This window comes from Nannospalax galili, unplaced genomic scaffold, assembly GCF_000622305.1.
Source record: "Nannospalax galili isolate Female #2095 unplaced genomic scaffold, S.galili_v1.0 scaffold754, whole genome shotgun sequence".
In the NCBI taxonomy this organism is placed as follows: Eukaryota; Metazoa; Chordata; class Mammalia; order Rodentia; family Spalacidae; genus Nannospalax; species Nannospalax galili.
In genome coordinates, this window is record NW_008334195.1 from 225417 (window position 1) to 243137 (window position 17721).

The window sequence follows — 17721 nt, forward strand, 5'->3', positions numbered from 1 at the left end:
ATTTTCTTATCAATACTATTATCTTCAGCTGGTCCTAGTGTTAGTTTTTGAATTTTCCATGTGTAAGCTAGATGCTAGCAGGATGGTACTGACAGATGTCTAAGTATGTACCTTTGAAGCATTTAAAATTTCATAGTATTTATGTATTTACTTCAATTTTCCCATGGCCAATAGAAAATCAGAATGGAGTATAAAATTGGCATATTAATTAAGAGTGAATTACTCTTGTTCTAATATTTATTTCTGAATTCCAAAACAATATAGTTAATAATAATTTAATAACAACCCTAAGTAAAATTCTAGTCTTTCCGTACATGTGGAAGAGCAACCTTTCTCTTATAAAGCAACCATGTAAATACACTAGGTATGTATTTTTCGGAATGAGGATAATTTCTAAATAAACTGCACAAATGCTCCAAATAAACACATTTTTGAAATCATCAGTTTATTTTAATTACACAAGCAGTTCCTTTGCATTAAGGTGAAGGAATACAGGTGTGCACCCAATGACTATTCCCACCTAATGCCCTTTTACAGACTGCGATCATTAGAACATTTTAATATTAGATTCACAGTTAAAAACTGAATCTAGTAGTAAGTTGTTAAACTTACATTTACCATAGAATGTCTAAGATGTAACATTTCAACATCCTGTATAATTTAAAACATACTCAAACACACGTAATAGGTACAGCTTTTTCACTAGAACTTAAAATAACATAAAACATATCTGTTCCTTCCAATGGTAACTATTTTGGTTAATAAAATGAAAGGTATTTATTAAGCAGTACTTACAATGTTTACAGAACAAACAAAGTGATAGCACTTTAATATTTCATAAATTGATAAAACTTTCTTGCTATAGATACATAAGTATAATTCTACATTATATCTAATTAGCATTTTAGTAAGTAAAGTCTTGGTAATATTTAAGTGGAATTTCACTCTAAGTATGAGTAAAACCCAGCTGTTTTTCTAATTCATTTGATGTTCTTATTATAAAGTAGTAAGAACTGTACTTTGAGCCATGGCAGAACATGCCTTGAATCCAGCACTATGGAGGCAGAAGCAGGTGGATCTCCACATTCCAGGCCAGCCTAGTTTACATAGTAAGTTCGAGGCTAGCCATACCTACATAGTGAAACTCTGTCCCAAAGCCAAACCAAAACAAAACAAAACTGTAATATGTACATTTTTTTAAAGAAGGTGCATTTCAAAACAGTGTATCTTCATACAGATTCAGAGAGTTGTAAGTCTCTGCAGGAAATTCAACCCTTTCTTTTGAGACTACAGCCACATCACTCAGCATTTAACTATCACAAATAATACTCTAATCAGGACAAGTCACTTGTACCAAAATATGATGTGCAGTGCACTGTGAATACGTAGAATTCAGCCTGGTTAGACACCAAAGCTCCAAAGGCTCTAGAAAAGACTTTCTTGTATTCCCTTCATTTTACAAGTAAAGAAACTGTTCTGAAGTTCACTTGACCTTGTTTGGGAAAGACTCTACAGACACAGACAGGTATACAAGTATTATTTAACTTACGACACATAATGAAAACTTGACTAAACCAAATGACACTAAATATTTTATGATTCAGACTCAGAGGATGAAGATACCCTATTTTTTACATAAAAATGTCTATAGGCTCATCAAAAATAGATAATAAATAATTAACAGGTAACAGTACTGATTTTTTTAAAAAATCTAAAATAATAGAATAAAATCATCCACACAGCATAGCGTAACAATACACAGAAAAAATTCTAATGCAATTTCCATATCTTAAAAAGCATAAACTTAGCAAACTATTACTAAAGAAGGAAATATTTAAAAATTGCTTATACCAATGAAAAACTCCTCACCGAAATGGGAGACGGCAACCGAAATATGCTATATTTTAATATTAACCATTTCCTTTCTCCCATGCCGGAAAGAAAAATTTCTAAAGAAAAAAATTCAAACTTGGTGTTTCTAAATTAAAGGACCAAACCAGGTTCACCATAAAATGGCCTCGTTGCAAAACTTTCACCAGAGGACATCAACACTAATACACGAGACACTACCAGCAAGGCTAAAATGTTTCTGCTGAACTGAAAGTTGATTTGAAATTTTAATATGGCTCTGTAATCTAAAAATGCTCTGGCTTCCTGAAAATTTAAAAATCATTTGACTTAACTTCCAGTTTGAGAAGAATTTATAAAGAGGATTTTAGTCTACCTTGGCTTTAAAATCATTTCCAAAGAGTGATACACCCATCTACGTGTTATCCAACCACAAAGCAGATTTAGAGCCAGAGAGCAGCACTAAGCTTGACTGACCTCCGCACATGTTAAGAGATTCTTCCCAGCTGTTTGTCAGTCTCTTACTGGGTTTTGCAGTCTAGGGCAGGTACACAGGAAACTTACAGTGTATGTGGTACTCCTAGTCAGTGTCAGTCTGCAGATGGGCAGTGGAGGAATGCCTTCTGAACAGGCCCATGCACTACTTCTTCTGCAGCCGCCAGCACCTAGGGGAAAGGGCGCTGTTAAACAGTTGCTGCGTTCCACCTCAGAAGTGGCTGCAATTCGGTGGTGGGTGAAGTGATTCCTGTACATATATACAGGGGCAAAAAGTACTACAGAAAATGAACGTGCTGAAGAAGGCAAGCGGCTGTGTGGAAACTGCCGCCGCAGAACAGAGTACATCCCTCAAGTCACAAGAGACCTGCACACATGACTGCCATTCGTTGAAAGGTTGGGTGTTAGGAATGATTGCAATACCAGAATACAGCTGCTCAATTCACAGTGTAATCATAAAACAAATACAGGACATGTTAAAAATAAAATCCAAACACATAGTGATTCAAAACACTATTTCAACAGCAATTTACCCAAAATTAAGCAAATACAGGCAGTGGCATTCTCTATTGTTCGGTCAGTTTAGTAGTTTTGTTTTAGGTGTCAATTCAAGGGGGGAAAAAACCCCAAACAGGTTGAGATATCAAACTTGAAGCCAAGCCACATCAAAATACCGAAAGAGAAATACAAGAAAAGGCATTCCAAAATTCTAAATTATTTCATTTTTAAAATGTTTATAAAATGACTTTAATTTTTCAAGTAATGCAATTTTAAAACAATATCATGCACAGGGTAATTTTCTTCCTTCAATGTCAAACTGACTTGCAACCTAGATACAGTCTTTATCCTTGGTCCATGTGAACAGCGGCTAACCAAGGGTAATATCACTGATACAGAAACTGAATAGCACATCTTGATTTACTAGAACAACAGTTTTCATGTACATTTCATGTATGATGGAGTGAGGTTGAATGGAACAGTGCTTGGAGTTTCTTTGTGTCCCCTAGGCTGAGGTCACAGCCTTTGACTGTGCAGCTCACTGTGCGGCTTCACTGACAGCCACTGTGCAGCTCACTGACTGACAGCCACTGTGCAGCCCACTGACAGCCAGTGTGCAGCTCACTCACTGACAGTCACTGTGTGGCTCACTTACTGACAGCCATTGTGCGGCTCACTGACGCTGCAGCTCACTCACTGACTGACACTGTGTGGCTCACTCACTGACAGCCACTGGGCAGCTCACTCACTGACAGCCACTGTGCTGCTCACTGACTGACAGCCACTGTGCTCACCACTCTAGACTGGCGCCAATGTTACTTTAAGATATACTTTTCTTTCTGAAATAGTCTGAGGTACTTTGCATGAAAAAGTTCAACAAATTTGACCATAGATTGTGTCCTATAAACCAAATATTTCTGAACCTCATTCACTAAGTAAGGAACAGAAGTTATTTATGTTAGCATTTGCTCAATATAGAGAGAATTAACATTGTTTCAATTTTCTTTATGTCTTTCTATAGTAAGACACAGTTTGAATAAATATCATTTCATTTTACTGTCAGTATGATGTACAGGCAGAAGAAATACAGTTTTCTGGTCTGTTATTTAAAAAGACAAGGACCAGGTATTCCCAGGCCAGGGGTCAGATATGGGGCATATGGGAACCAGGAATTCTGCAAAATTTGATAATAAAATATCATATGGGAGTCCCTAAAATCTTATAAGGGAAATATACTGTGTTTCTAAAGTTCTTTTAAATTTTTATTTATTTTTATTTTATGTGTGTTTTGTTTGGATGTATGCACCTATGCGTGCAGTGGCTGCAGAAGCCAGAAGAGGGTGCCAGATCCTCTGGAGGGATGGATGGTTGTTAGCTGCCCCCTCACCAGTGGATGCTAGGAAATGAACCTGGGTCCTCTGCAAGTGCAGTTAGGGCTCTTAACCACTGAGTGATCCTTCCAGCTCTTTTTCACTTTAAAATTTTGTTTGTATTTTTGTATGAGTGTTCTGCCGACATGTAAGTGCACCACAAGTATGCAATGTGCCCCACAGAGGCCAGAAACAGAAACAGACATCAGATTCCTTGGAACTGGAGCTACTGATGATTATCAGCCACAGGTGGGTGCTAGGAATTGAACCTGGGTCCTCCACAAGAACAGCCAGTGCTCTTAATCTCTGAGCCATCCAGCCCTTGCAAGGTTGTTAACATACTGTCTCCTGATAAGTTTAAAGAACCACTAACGAATGATTTAAGGAACTCAATAGAATAAGAAGTTTTCTCTTTAAATTAAATAGGTAAGTCTGAGCAGCTGTTTCTTCTTGTGGGCATGAAGAATATCTATTTACAGTGATGCTTACAACACCACCCTCATGTGAGGCACACATTATAATACCTGGCCTATTTTAGTAGTAGTAGTAAGTGGTGACTGTCCAAAGAGCTGTTTCAAGCAGGCTAGAAGTTCTTCAGAGGGCCCAACCCACTAGCTGCTACACAGCGTCGCCTTCATCTGGTGCTCCTTATCCTCGCAGGGTTTAAAGCCCAGGGCTTACATTCAGCATTATTTTAGAGTATGAAAGTCCCGAATTAGAGTCGAGGAGCTCTGCTGCACACTCCAGGAGCCTGCGTTTCTCCAAAGCCACACTACATCAGTCTGCCTCTTACACTGCACGTACCTGTCACATGTCCGCTATGGAAAACATGTGGTGACAATGTTTATATAAGTGTTCTCACTTCCACTCTGTCTTTCCTTCGTTACACATGAATATACAAACAAAACATCAAATTTGAAGAACATAGCAAGGGATATTTTTTTACAAAGACTTTTTTTTTGCAAATATAATAGAACTATTGTTTTCAGTTTTAGAAATCATTTTCCCATTTAAAAAAAAATAGCTTCCTGAATGTAAAAGATAACAATTCAAACATATCCATGATTTTTAATAAAGATATTTGAATTACTACAATACTTCTGAATATTGGGGTATGTTCTAAAAAAGCAATTAACAAGTGAATTCCTACCTTTAGGGCTACACAGCGATAAAACAGATTTGTTAATGCACATGAAAAAACAGCATATGGCACTAATGTTTAGTGGTTTCCCAACCATTTGAAGAATGTAAAGAAAGGTATAGAAACTATTCTAATGATGTCTCATGATTGGGGTTATACTCTATGTATCAGTACAGACAATATATACATGGCAGCAGGAGAAATGCATAGGTTTTACGTAAAGGCAATGCTGAGAAGACCGTGGCCAGGATTCAGAGCTCTGGAAGTCAGCGGGAATGCACATGTAGGGACATGGACACACAAGTAGAACAGGGCAGGCCTAAGTACAGGAGGGAATTACAGCACGTTTACCTCTAAGAGAGCCATTTAGTAGTAGGCAGCTTGAAAAACTCACAGTGACAGCAGATTAAAAGGAAATGAATGAGAGGAAAGGATGATCCAACAGAGGAACCGATTATGGGAACACTGACTTGTAGGATACCACGTGGGCTTTCAAAATAAGACAAGGTGTTTGGAATTCAGCTTACTGGCAGAGGGCTGGCCTAGCATGTCCAAAACCTTGTTCAAACCTCAGCACAGTATTACAAAACAAACAATAAAGTCAATACTATGTAAAACCCTGGTAGAATAAAAACTATTGAAAAGTCAAAACAATCTTCTACAGTTAGAATCTGAAAACCAGGAGTCATTCACATTCACTCAGCAAAAAACAATGTTTCTTATGGGTCAGGTTCCACTTTATGCACTGGATAAAGCAGTAAGCCAAGGGGTCACTGACAGTGAAAATTATAATGGTAATAAGAAAGAAATGCTGAACTATTAAATATGAAACAAAACAATGTTCAGAATCCCAAACAAAGGCAAGTTATGGAAACAGAACAACAAAGACGCTGTTTTGATAGAGTACTCAGCGAAAACGGAGGAACAGCACTAGTTCAAACGGAGAACACTGATTATCAAGGTAAGAACGATGCAGCTGGGATCAAGATGAAGTGTGATGAAGTGGTACCCAGCTGGTGCCCAGCAAGAATGGGCCTCCTAACAAGGCTAGCAAAAATTTAGTGACAAGGGAGAGGGTGGGAGTTTTCCCAGTGCTTAGAACCGAAGTCTAAGACAGAGACATGCTGGCGTGTTTATAACAAGCATTTCCCCTTCTTCAGCCCTCTTTGTCCTAGAACAATGTTCTCTGAACCTGTCTTGGGGGAGCCAATCATCAGTCACAGGACGTTGCTTCACTGACCCAATCAGGATGTACAGTGACACTGCTGAGTGATCTAATCGAGTGGCGTTAGACCGCAAACGTCACCAAGGGAAGGCTGCTGCAGTGAGTGCTTGTTTCTCACCCGGGCCTGGTGCCCTCCCCGAGCCTATGTGGAAAGACGGAGAAAAGACTTTCAGTTGGAAAACAAGCTACAGTGAACTGGATAGCACTATGCTCAATGGCAGAAAAAAGTAAGCGGACTTGAGACGCCAACGGATGAGAACGTGATGAGCCAGAGGCTGTGCAGACACCGGAGAAGCCAACCAGAAAGAACAGCAAAGAACAGTTCAGAACTGGATGGTGTGACACTCCCAAAACATGCCCCTGAAAAATCCATTGCCCACGTGCCAAATTAGAGAGCTAGCCTTTGTTCCTCTGGTCCCACAGAAAGCAAAGGGACTCATCAGGGAGAGGCAGACGAGCAGAGGCCAAAGCAAAGGACAGCAAGGATGTCAGGAAACGAGTCTTTTCCCTTTGTTGTAGCCATGCCTGTGTGCTAGTCCAGGAGAGCCAAGAAGGCTGTGAGGAAGGAGGGCACTGTCCAGTCACCGTGGCCGGCAGCGTGAATGGCAAGATGCCCAAAATTCTGCACACCGCACTACTACACTGGTCCAAGCTGCTTTAAGCAAGAGGGCAACAAGTTGGCAGATAAATGGACCATGAGGTTAAAATTAAAGTCAGCAAGATTAAAAAGACCTTCGAAAATGCCCCCAAAGCTGTATCTTGATGACAAAAGAATAAAGAAACAGCAGAATGCGTGATCGTGACAAAGACCATACTGAAGACAAAGCCACACTGTTTGACGCCCTCATCCTGCTGCACCTCAGCTGACACTGCACCTGGAAATCAGGAGCAGCAGGGAGCCAGCAAGTGACTGTGATCGACCAGCCGCTCTCATAGAACATTCTATGGACTCCAGGCTGAATACCAGCACTATATCCTTTCTGATTCTCAGTAATGATCAGAAATTGCCACGACTGTGGAATATATAAGGAATTTATTCATGTTTTTCTTCATCTAAAATTATAAAACCATGGGCTGGTGAGGGGTTCAGTGGGTTGGTGCCACTTGCCTCCGAATGACCCAAGTTAGATCTCCAAGACCCACATAATGAAGGGAAAAGAAGTCTCCCACAAGTTATCCTCTGACTTTCACATACATGCACACATATGCCCACAGGAAATAAACAGATGCATTTAAAAATCTTTTTAAAGACTTTATAAAAATTATAGAAATGCTGGAAAATCTGTAAAATATTTTTTTTAGAAATGCTAAGTGATTAAAGTAACACGTATGGTAGAATGCATGAGGTCCAACAGGGGATGGGGGAGACATGAATGGGGAACGGGGTCTAAATTTGATTAGGAACTGTTGTACGAAATATATAAAAGCTCAATAAAAAATATTAAAAATAATATTACATAATGAAATAAGATGGGAGATTTATAGCGAATGTTTGGTTTACAGGAACGGAAGCATGGGGCTGAGGCTCAGTGCCAGGCTCTCGCCTGGAATGAACAAGGCTCCGGGCTCAGTTCTCTGTACGGCAAGAGAAGCAGAAATCCTAAAAAGTAAATCTTCTAAATAAGACATCAAGCCTAGAAGCCTAAGATCAAAATGGCTTGAGGACGGGAAAAAAAAGAAAGTTTAGATTTCTTATTTCAAATGAGCACTTGATATTTACATTGGAGTAATCTAAAACAATTTTAGAGAATGTTCAGGCCTGACTCAGAGCTTAATAACATAAGATCTTCCCCATTTCCAGGCATTCAACATTTAAATTAATATTTCAAGGAAGATTCTCTGGTACCTCACTTTAAATAAATTAAGGTATCAGCATTTTACATGACTAGATTATACATGACCTTATCTCTGTTTAAATGTCATACTTTTCAAGAATATGGAATTATATTACCTTGATGTTTATAACTGGTAACATGATATTCCCACTCATTTTAAAATCACTCATCATCCTAAATTATGACATGTATATTCAACACTAATCTTATCAGCCACTCCTTGTAAGAGGAACAAAATAATGAAGGCATGAAACATGAGTCAAAATTACAGAACTACATTCTAGATTTATACCTGTTCAGTCCACTTATATAGCAAGAAATGCCAGTTACAAATAAATAGGAATGTTTAGAAAAAATAATCACACAAATTTAATTTAGCCAAAGCTATAGAAATTCACTATTAGATAATAGTACCAACCTATATGACTTCAGAAGAATCCATTGTTTTGATGAAATGATTCTAATATTCTTCAGCTTGAGCAATATGGTATGAAAACGGAGTTATCACAGCAATGTAGGCATAAGTGATCAACTACAAAACTTTGCACACTCTTGGAGGATGGAAAATTCTTATTTTACAATTTCTTTTAATTGCATAAAAGTCGTTGCTCTCACACTAAGTAATTAAAATGATCTGGTATAAGACTGTCAAAATCTATTTATGATCTACATGAAGATAACTACAAACTGATGAAAGACATAAAAAGAGAGCTATGGAAATAAGTGTTCACCTGCATAGGTGGAAAGCATGACGCAACTGCTAAGATGCCAGTTAAACTGACCTATAGACTCAGTGGAAACACAAAATACATGCAAGTTACATTAGTGATACCAATACACTGTTTTTGGTGCCTATATGAAAAGGCCAAATCTATAATAAGCAAACATAACATGGAAAGAAAAGAACAGGTGGAAGTGCATGCTCTCTGACTAGAAGACTCCCACGCAGTTAAAGTTACCAAGCCAGTCTGCTACTGGAGGAAGAGAGAGACTCATCGATGGAACAGAGAGGCAAAGACTAGGAAAAACAATGCAAATACAGTCAACTAATCTTTCACAAAGGAACAAAGGGACTCCATGGAGAAGTGAGATTTTAACAAATAAAACCAGATGCAGACCATAAACCTTTCAGAAAACATTAACTCAGAATGTATCAAAGACAAGACTACATACAAGAACACAGAGGAGAAAACTAAAGTGGTCCTGGGTTTGACAATGAATTTTTAGATACAAGGCAAATATTTCTAAGGAAAAAACTGATTAATTAAACTTCATTAATACTGAAAACTTTACTGTGTGCGAAAATCTAAGCGAAGGAAAAGTTAATTCATAGATGAAGAAAAAATATACACAAAATACATACCTCATCCAAGACTAATACCCAAAATATCCAAAAAGCTTGGAAAAACTAAACAATTAGGAAACAGTCACATTTAAACTGGGCAGAAGAACTAAACAGGCTTATCATCAAACAGACAGACCGATGCAAATAGGACTGGGGAGAGAAACTCAGCTCCGTGCGTGCACTGGCTTCCCAGTGGTGCCAGAGGCTCATCCAACAGGAATGTTGCCAGCAGGCTCTGGAGGCCAGAAGCTGGAAACCAAGAGGGCAGGAGGCGGGTCCTGCCTGGGGCCATCATGGAAGGATATGGTCCAGACCCGTCTCCTTGGTTTTAGACGAAAGCTAGCATGTTCTCATGGTGTTTTCTCTACACGTCTATCTTTACGTACAGAATTTCCCTTTTATAGGTATATCACAGTCACAGTTGATTAGGAACACACAGTTATGAATTCACTTTTTAACTTTAAAAAAATTCATTGAGAATTTCAAACATGCATATAAGGTCTTTTGATCAAATCCATGCCCACTCCCTCCCCTCCAACTCCTCCCATATCTCTGCATCACTGTTTTCTGACAACTTGACTTCTGTGAACATCTCATCTCTAAGCTGGGTCACCAAAGCACTGCAAGTTAGGCCTGCCCACACACACCTGGAGAAAGGACTCCACCTGGAACAAAACCTCATCAGAGACTGCACTGGAAACTAAGGGTGGTGCACTGCACATCCAGGGCAACAGCTACAGTGTGTAAGACCGTCGGGTACAAAAGAGTTCAACAGTTTATTCCAAAGAAAACCACTCTATGTTTTTATTATCTTATTGTTTGTCTAGATACGGTTTTAAAATTCTGAGTCCAAGTTGATCTGAACTCACTATGTAACCCAGGCTGTCCGTCAGTGTTCAGGGTCCTGCCACTCCAGCTCCCAAGTACGGAGATTACAGACATGATTGCTTGACCCCATTTGTCTTAAAATTAAATACGCTCATATCATGACACAGCAATCATGCTAGCTGTTACTTACAAAACTTAGCAGAAAACTTATACCCATGTGGAACCCCCACGGAAGTTTCCGGAAGTTGTACCTCTAATTATCCCAACTTGGAAACAAAGCTTCCTCCGCAAAGTGCTGTACATCCGTGCACTGAAGTGTCATTCAACGAGAAAGACATGACATAAGACACCTTTAAAAGACAGAGGGGGATGGCTGGAGATATGGCTCAGCGGTTAAGAGCACTGGCTGCTCTTGGAAAGGACACAGGTTCAATTCCCAGCACCCACATGGTGGCTAACAACTGTCCTCAACTCCAGTTCCAGGGGATCTGGTACCATTTTCTGACCTCTGAGGGCACTGCAGGATGCCAGTGCACTAACTTACATGCAGGCAAACACTCATACAAATAAAATAGAAATAAACTTAAAAAAGACAGAGAGGAACATTAAATACACATCATAACATGACAAATACAATCTAAAACAATAACACACTGCATGGTTCCATGGAACCACGGAAAGAGCAAAACTTAAGAAACAGTAAATAAGCAGTTACCAGGAATGAGCTGGGGAACAGAACAGAGGGTGCCTAGACAGAACCTGGGGTTGTTGGGGAAGCCACACATTCCTTTACAATAATCTAATTATAGACACGCGTCATTGTACGTTTGTGGGGACTCACAGAAAATATAGCAAAGACAGTGGCTGTAGACTGTGGCCCTCAGCTAACAAACGTTGAACACTGGCCATCATTCACAACAACTGCACCTACGTTAGTGGGAGAAGCTGGGCCTTGAGGAGTCACTGCAGAGCAAGCGCAGGTGGGGCCCATGGTAACCGCACGTTCTCCACGTGACAACCCTGCATTCTTGGTCAAAAGTTTCTATACATCTCACCTTGGCATTTTTAAAGTTTATTGATTTTAAGTTGTTCTATTAAGGCTATCAAGAGTTAAGGAAAGCTTTATGGAAATAAAGAAGAAAACCTAAATGTAAATGGTGACATTTTTCAGCAACAATCCTGAAAGGAATTACGGGAAAATTGAACCGTGGCCAGCATCGGAGCCAGCGCAACGCCCACGGATGATCTACGGTAGGTCGCCGTGAGAAAGTCTGGCATATGCAACCAGTAAATCAGTATGCAACTTTTTGGTTTCAACTTCCTTTTTAAATATCTTATTTTATATATAGTAATACAATTTATTTATTAAATCATTTGACATATTTTTCTACTTTAAAAGGAAACAAAATCATATATTCTAAAATGTACAGATTTATTCATCTCCCTACACAACTGTTACCTAATTAAATATTCTTATGTGATATTCCTTAACTACTTTAAAAATTAAAATGTATATTTTCCAAAATAGAAATAGCCATCAAATCTAGAAAAAAGGTATGAACACATAGGTATATTTAAAAGTACAATCGGACAGGTAAAGTTTAGTGTGGAATTCATGATACTTAAGAGTCTGTGCTGCTCCTCACCCTTAGAGAACACTCCACCAGCTACACTGGGGATTCTATGAATCTGCATTGTTAGAAATATAAAAGCTACATTTTAATGGCAATTCTTTACGATGTAGAGAGGTGCCTGTAGGAGACAATCTTATTATCCAGTTTCTGATATTTCCAAACCCAAATACCCATGAACAGTAGTTAAGGCATGCCATATACTCAAATTATAATGTATAATAAGAGAAAAATAAGCATTCTGCCCTAACTCTAGGTCTATCTCCTTAAGGATATTTTAAAGTACCTTTAAAACTACACATTTAATAATAAATTTTCTTCATAATTTTCTTAAGTTAAAAAGAATGAGTCTAATAGTCTAAGAGTCTGACTTCCCAGAAGCTTGTGGAACTGTAGCACTGAAACAACTGACTGTTAGTTTGTAACATGAGGCTTTCACTGGATAACTATGCCACATATAGCCAACAGGCACTGGAAAGCAAATCAGTGGTCTGCACCTTCCTGGGGTCTCTGCTGACAAAAATCCAGTAACAACAGTCTTCTCCAGTTCATAGGAATACTAAATTACTGGGTAAAGTTGTTTAACGGATACTTAATCTAATTATTAATGCCTGATTCTTTTTACTACTTGCCTGCACTAGAAAGTATCAGTTTACACAAAATCCTTTAGAACACTGTAGCTAAAATTAGAAACCTAAAGGACCCAAACCTATTCTTATACTTTTCAAATATTCTATTATTTTAATTACATGTATGTGAGTGTATTACTTGCATGTATGTAAGTGCAACTGTACCATGCAATGCCCACAGACGTCAGAAGACAGTGTCTGATTCCCCAGAACTGAAGTTAAGGACGGTTTGTAGCCACTATGTGGGTGCTGGGTTTCAAACCCGGGTCCTTTGCGAGAGCAGCCTATGCTCTTAACCGCTGAGCCACCTCTCCGGCCTCCTATCCTTCTAGTTTTATAAAAATTAAATACATGTGCAAACTTACAAACATTTACCTATACAACATAGTCACAGTTATTAAGTTATATCCATGCAGACTCAAGTGCATGCACACACACACACACACACACACACACACACACACTCTTAGGGAAAACTCTAACCTCTTGGGATGTCTTTCCTCATATCTTCATTGTGTGAATTAATTCTTAAAAAAGCAGCAGTGTGGAGTCGAGCGGTTTCTATATAACCATGACCTACTAGTAGTATGGCTACTACTGCTGTGGCAACTACTGACTTTAGTTCTTTTGTGCCAAAACTCACCGAAGTCTGAAGACTACCAGCTCCTAATGTTTGCCTATTCCTTGGATAAGCTGAGTAGAGGGACCAGGGCCACTGTGACAGAACACAAGCACAACAGTAAAAACGTACAGAGCACCTACGACAATGCACAGGACTCAGAGCAGCTGGGAACATTTGCCATTAAACACCTTCAACTCTTCCTTTAAAAATCCATGTGCATGTCATATGAGGTTTGACTGGAGCTAAGGCAACTGCATCCTACTGCAAACCTCTGTACTTAAACAGCAGAAGCTGACAGTGGAGAACAATTTCCTCTTCACTGTTCTAACAGTGTATCATCTAGACTCAGACGTTATACTCACAGGAGAAAGGCAAAAAGCTTCTCTGTACAGTAAAGAAAGAAAAACACGAGATAGGAATTACTCATTATTATTACAGGAAACGTTCAAATAATGTCAAGCAGAATTTATCTTTAACTGGTGACATGTTAAGTGAAACTACATTCATTTTTAATTTCAAGTGCTGGCCAGAATATTTCACATAAAAATGTGTTTTGAGTTATTTATAATACTTAATCTTAAGAACAAATATATATGCCGTCTAAAATTTTTAAACAAAACAATCCTAATATCATCTAAAACTTATTAGTTCTCTAACTTTATTTAATTATCTTTAGCGTGTTGGAACACCATGCCCTAGTTCAGTCGATGAATGTCAATTACTTTCTAAAAATTACTCATAAGCATGGTGATAAGTGATAGTTATCAGGTTGAAGTTGGTGTTAGGAGGAAAATTACTCTCCACCAGTCCCTATGTATGTGTGAACACTCAGCATATATTACAAGATTCTAGGCTTTCTTCTAATTAAACATCCAGTGATTTGCTTTATGAAGGAGATTGTTAAGATGTTGTATTAGTGTAAAAGAAGTATTACAGCTCACCCACAAAGATTACGGAAAGCTTCCCAAGAGCTCGGGTTCTAGAATCAAGTTTCCGGACTCAGAACTGTCTATTAGTAACCTGCATGTGATACAGGGTAAATCCCTACTCCGATTCCTCTTGTGTGAAATGAGGACAACAGCAGTAATTCCCTAAAGGGACTGGTTTGAGAACTAAGTGAAAATAAAATCAGTATTAAAGTGATCAGAACAAGTCTAGAACACAGTAAAGCACTCCACAAAAGACACACGAGACACACATTAAACTCCATTCACAAGAGTATGAAAACAGAAGAGCAAGTTAGGTGTGATGATGTACATTCGGGAGACTAGGGTCAGAGCACCCAAAGTACTAGGGCAGCCTGGACCACATAATAAACACCAAGTGGAGGGGAAGAGGAGGTGGAGAAGGAAGAGGACAAAGAATGGCCAATGGAACAATTTCCTTGATTTACAAAGGAATGACACAGTAATGGTGCTGATGTAATGAAGGCTGATGAACAGAATTCACGGGCAAGGAGTATATATGAGTTCCCAGCTACCGTACAGAGAAAAACTGATAAAAAACTGATAAACCAATAATCAGCAATTCCAATTCAACATTATTGAAAATATAAAAATGTTCTGAGAGAACTCTGGGAAGCAAATTGCATTTGATTTCAAGGCTTTTAAAGATGATTCATTCTGTTATTATATTATTTAAATAATAAAATCAATTTAAGAAAGTAAAATACCTAGACCATGAAATAATAGAAGACTAGTGACAATGTAATAATTTTAACTTAAAAATATCTCAATGTCTAACACCAGTAGAAATTCACTTAAGAAAATGTGACAGATGAGTTCAAGACTACATCAAGAGATACAACCACTCTTAAACAACTGTCAAAAGTTACTTTTAATTATCCAGATGAATTCTTAAGTATTAGGTATGATTCTTTATCTTATTGGTATTGCTATTACTGCAGAATCAGAACTTTTGGGGAATTTTAGAATAGACTATTCCACATTACATAGCTCCAGGTCTGTTCCCTTTCTCCTCCTCTAACCCTTTTTATCCACCCTCCCTCCCTGCCTCCCTCCCTACCTCCCTGCTTCCCACCCTCTCTGCCTCCCTCCCTCCCACTTTCCCTCTCTCCCTCATATCCATCTGTAACCATTTCCACTTCCAAGCTAACAACTACATCTGAATGTATCCACAATACTAAAGCTGCTGCTTTTCTCCTGCATGGGAGGTGGAAACTGAGCAAGCTGTCCACACTGAAATCCACAGAACTGAATCCCACACCCTGTGCTGCTCCCCATCCAGGATGGAGGGGGATATGATGAGCACTTCCACTATCATCAGAATTATGCCAATAGCTGCACCTATGCACTTTAATTCTGCACATACTACAAAGCAGGTACAATCAGATTCATTTTACAAATAAGCAAAACCAAGTCAAGGAAATCAAACAGTACCACACTAGACTCAGCAGTTATAAAGCAGTGACTTAGATCTTAATATCTGGGATCTGTTACATTGGTCATTACACTGTTCTCTCTCTTCCCAAGCCTGTTTAAGGTGGTTTTACAGTAGCAGAGTTGTTCTGTGGTTGAAAAATATTAATTCTAAAGAACTATATTATTATTTTTATTATTAATACCTTAGTATGGTTATCAAGTTTACTCCAGAACTAGTTTTGTCTCTCTTTAAAGGACACCTACCAATTAACAAGCAAGTCACAATTGCAACCAGTTCAAGTAAGTTGGCATGGTTTTAGCACACAGCCCATTTGTATTATGCCTTCTTAGGTCTTTAGAAGATTGGCGAACATAGTTTTAAAACTGATATGAAAAAAATTCAAAACTGTGTACTTTATGTTTAAAGTTGTGAGATAACTGAATATCTAGTAAGTGTTATTATGTAGATTATGTATATTATGTAACTTATTTTAGAGGTGTTAAACTACCCAGGAATAAATTCAAACATGTGGAAGAGACTGTCTTATATTGTTGATAACAGTAAATGGGAAAATACATTAGGTATTTTCAACCTATAAAATCACTGTTCACCAAGGCAATTTTTAAAGATAAAAAATGAGAAATGTACATACACAATTATAAAAAAAGTAGAATGGTACCAGTTCTTAAAGCTATTTAGAAGCTTTAATACTGCTTGAATGTAATGATCAAATTAACATAGAAGTAGCAAGCTTACTGTGCTTGTTGTGACCTCTGTGTTAAGTACTTTAACAATCAACTTCAATCCTGCAACTGACACTCTGAGATGAAATGGCAGAGATGCGGGGTGATGCATGTTCAACCTGCCACTTTAGTTCCACAGCTCATGAGACCTGGTGCTGTCACTCACTACTAGCAATGTGGCATGATACTGGAAAACACCACGGGGTCTTACAGGGCCAAAGTATGTAACTAAAAGTATTATTAGCAAATTAGGGGTATGTGAAAACTTACTCAAAATTAACAGAATTCTACATACTAAAAGACATTTTGCTAACATTTTAGATAAGACCTTCTAACAGAAATTATAAATTTTCTAAAAACCATGAGGCAAATGTTTTCATGCACTGACTTTCCAAGTTTCCAGTTTCTCCCTAAAACAGCAGAACAACATTCTACCATCCCTGCATCTAAGGTCTTGTTTCAAAAGTTCTGAGCACACATAGTCAATTATAATCCAAAAATAAGTGGAAAATTCTAGAAATAAAATCTTACAGGTTTTAAATTGAACACCATTCCAGGCAGAGTGATGAAACCACACCCCATCCAGCTCAATGCTGCCAAGGGCGTGACTCTTCCCTGTTTGTCCTGTGCATCCACTCTATGTGCAGTATCTACCTGCTAGTCATGCAACAGTCACCTGTTTTCAACAGTTAGTATTTCAGCTCAAGAAAGAAGATAAACATTGGCCTAAAACAAAGCCACCATGCGTACAACATTCATCCTGCCACAATGTATTATTTCTCATGTAAAAGTGTCCATAGTTCTTTATAGTAGGCAGAGCTACATGAGACCTCTCACATAAATTTTGCTCTACATCATTATGATTATTCTCTTGTTATTTATTGTTTGTGATCCTTCACTATGCCTCGTTTATAAATTAAACATAGATATACTTGTATAGGAAAACACATACTCTGTATAGGGTTGGGTACACTTTGCTATATAGACCAGGTTGGCCTCAAGCTCACAGAGATCCATCTGCCTCTGCCTCCCAAGTACTGGGATTAAAGGCATGCGCCACCACGCACAGCTCTATTTCACACAGTTTTACAAATCAATTAGTGGTCTTGGAATGTATCTCCTGTGGATG

The 17721-nt window shown here is 38.4% G+C and overlaps 1 protein-coding gene across 4 annotated transcripts in view; it reads right to left on the reverse strand.

Annotated features, from left to right (window-relative positions):
* Window positions 1–17721, reverse strand: part of Nova1 (NOVA alternative splicing regulator 1) — a 145184-nt gene that overhangs the window by 85713 nt on the left and 41750 nt on the right. For 2 of the 4 annotated variants that reach the window (XM_029561713.1, XM_029561712.1), the window contains one exon: window positions 2413–2513. The exons of the other annotated variants lie outside the window; for them this stretch is intronic. The gene's annotated coding sequence lies outside the window, so the exon portion shown is untranslated. The remainder of the gene's footprint in view (window positions 1–2412; window positions 2514–17721) is intronic. 4 annotated transcript variants of the gene reach the window in all.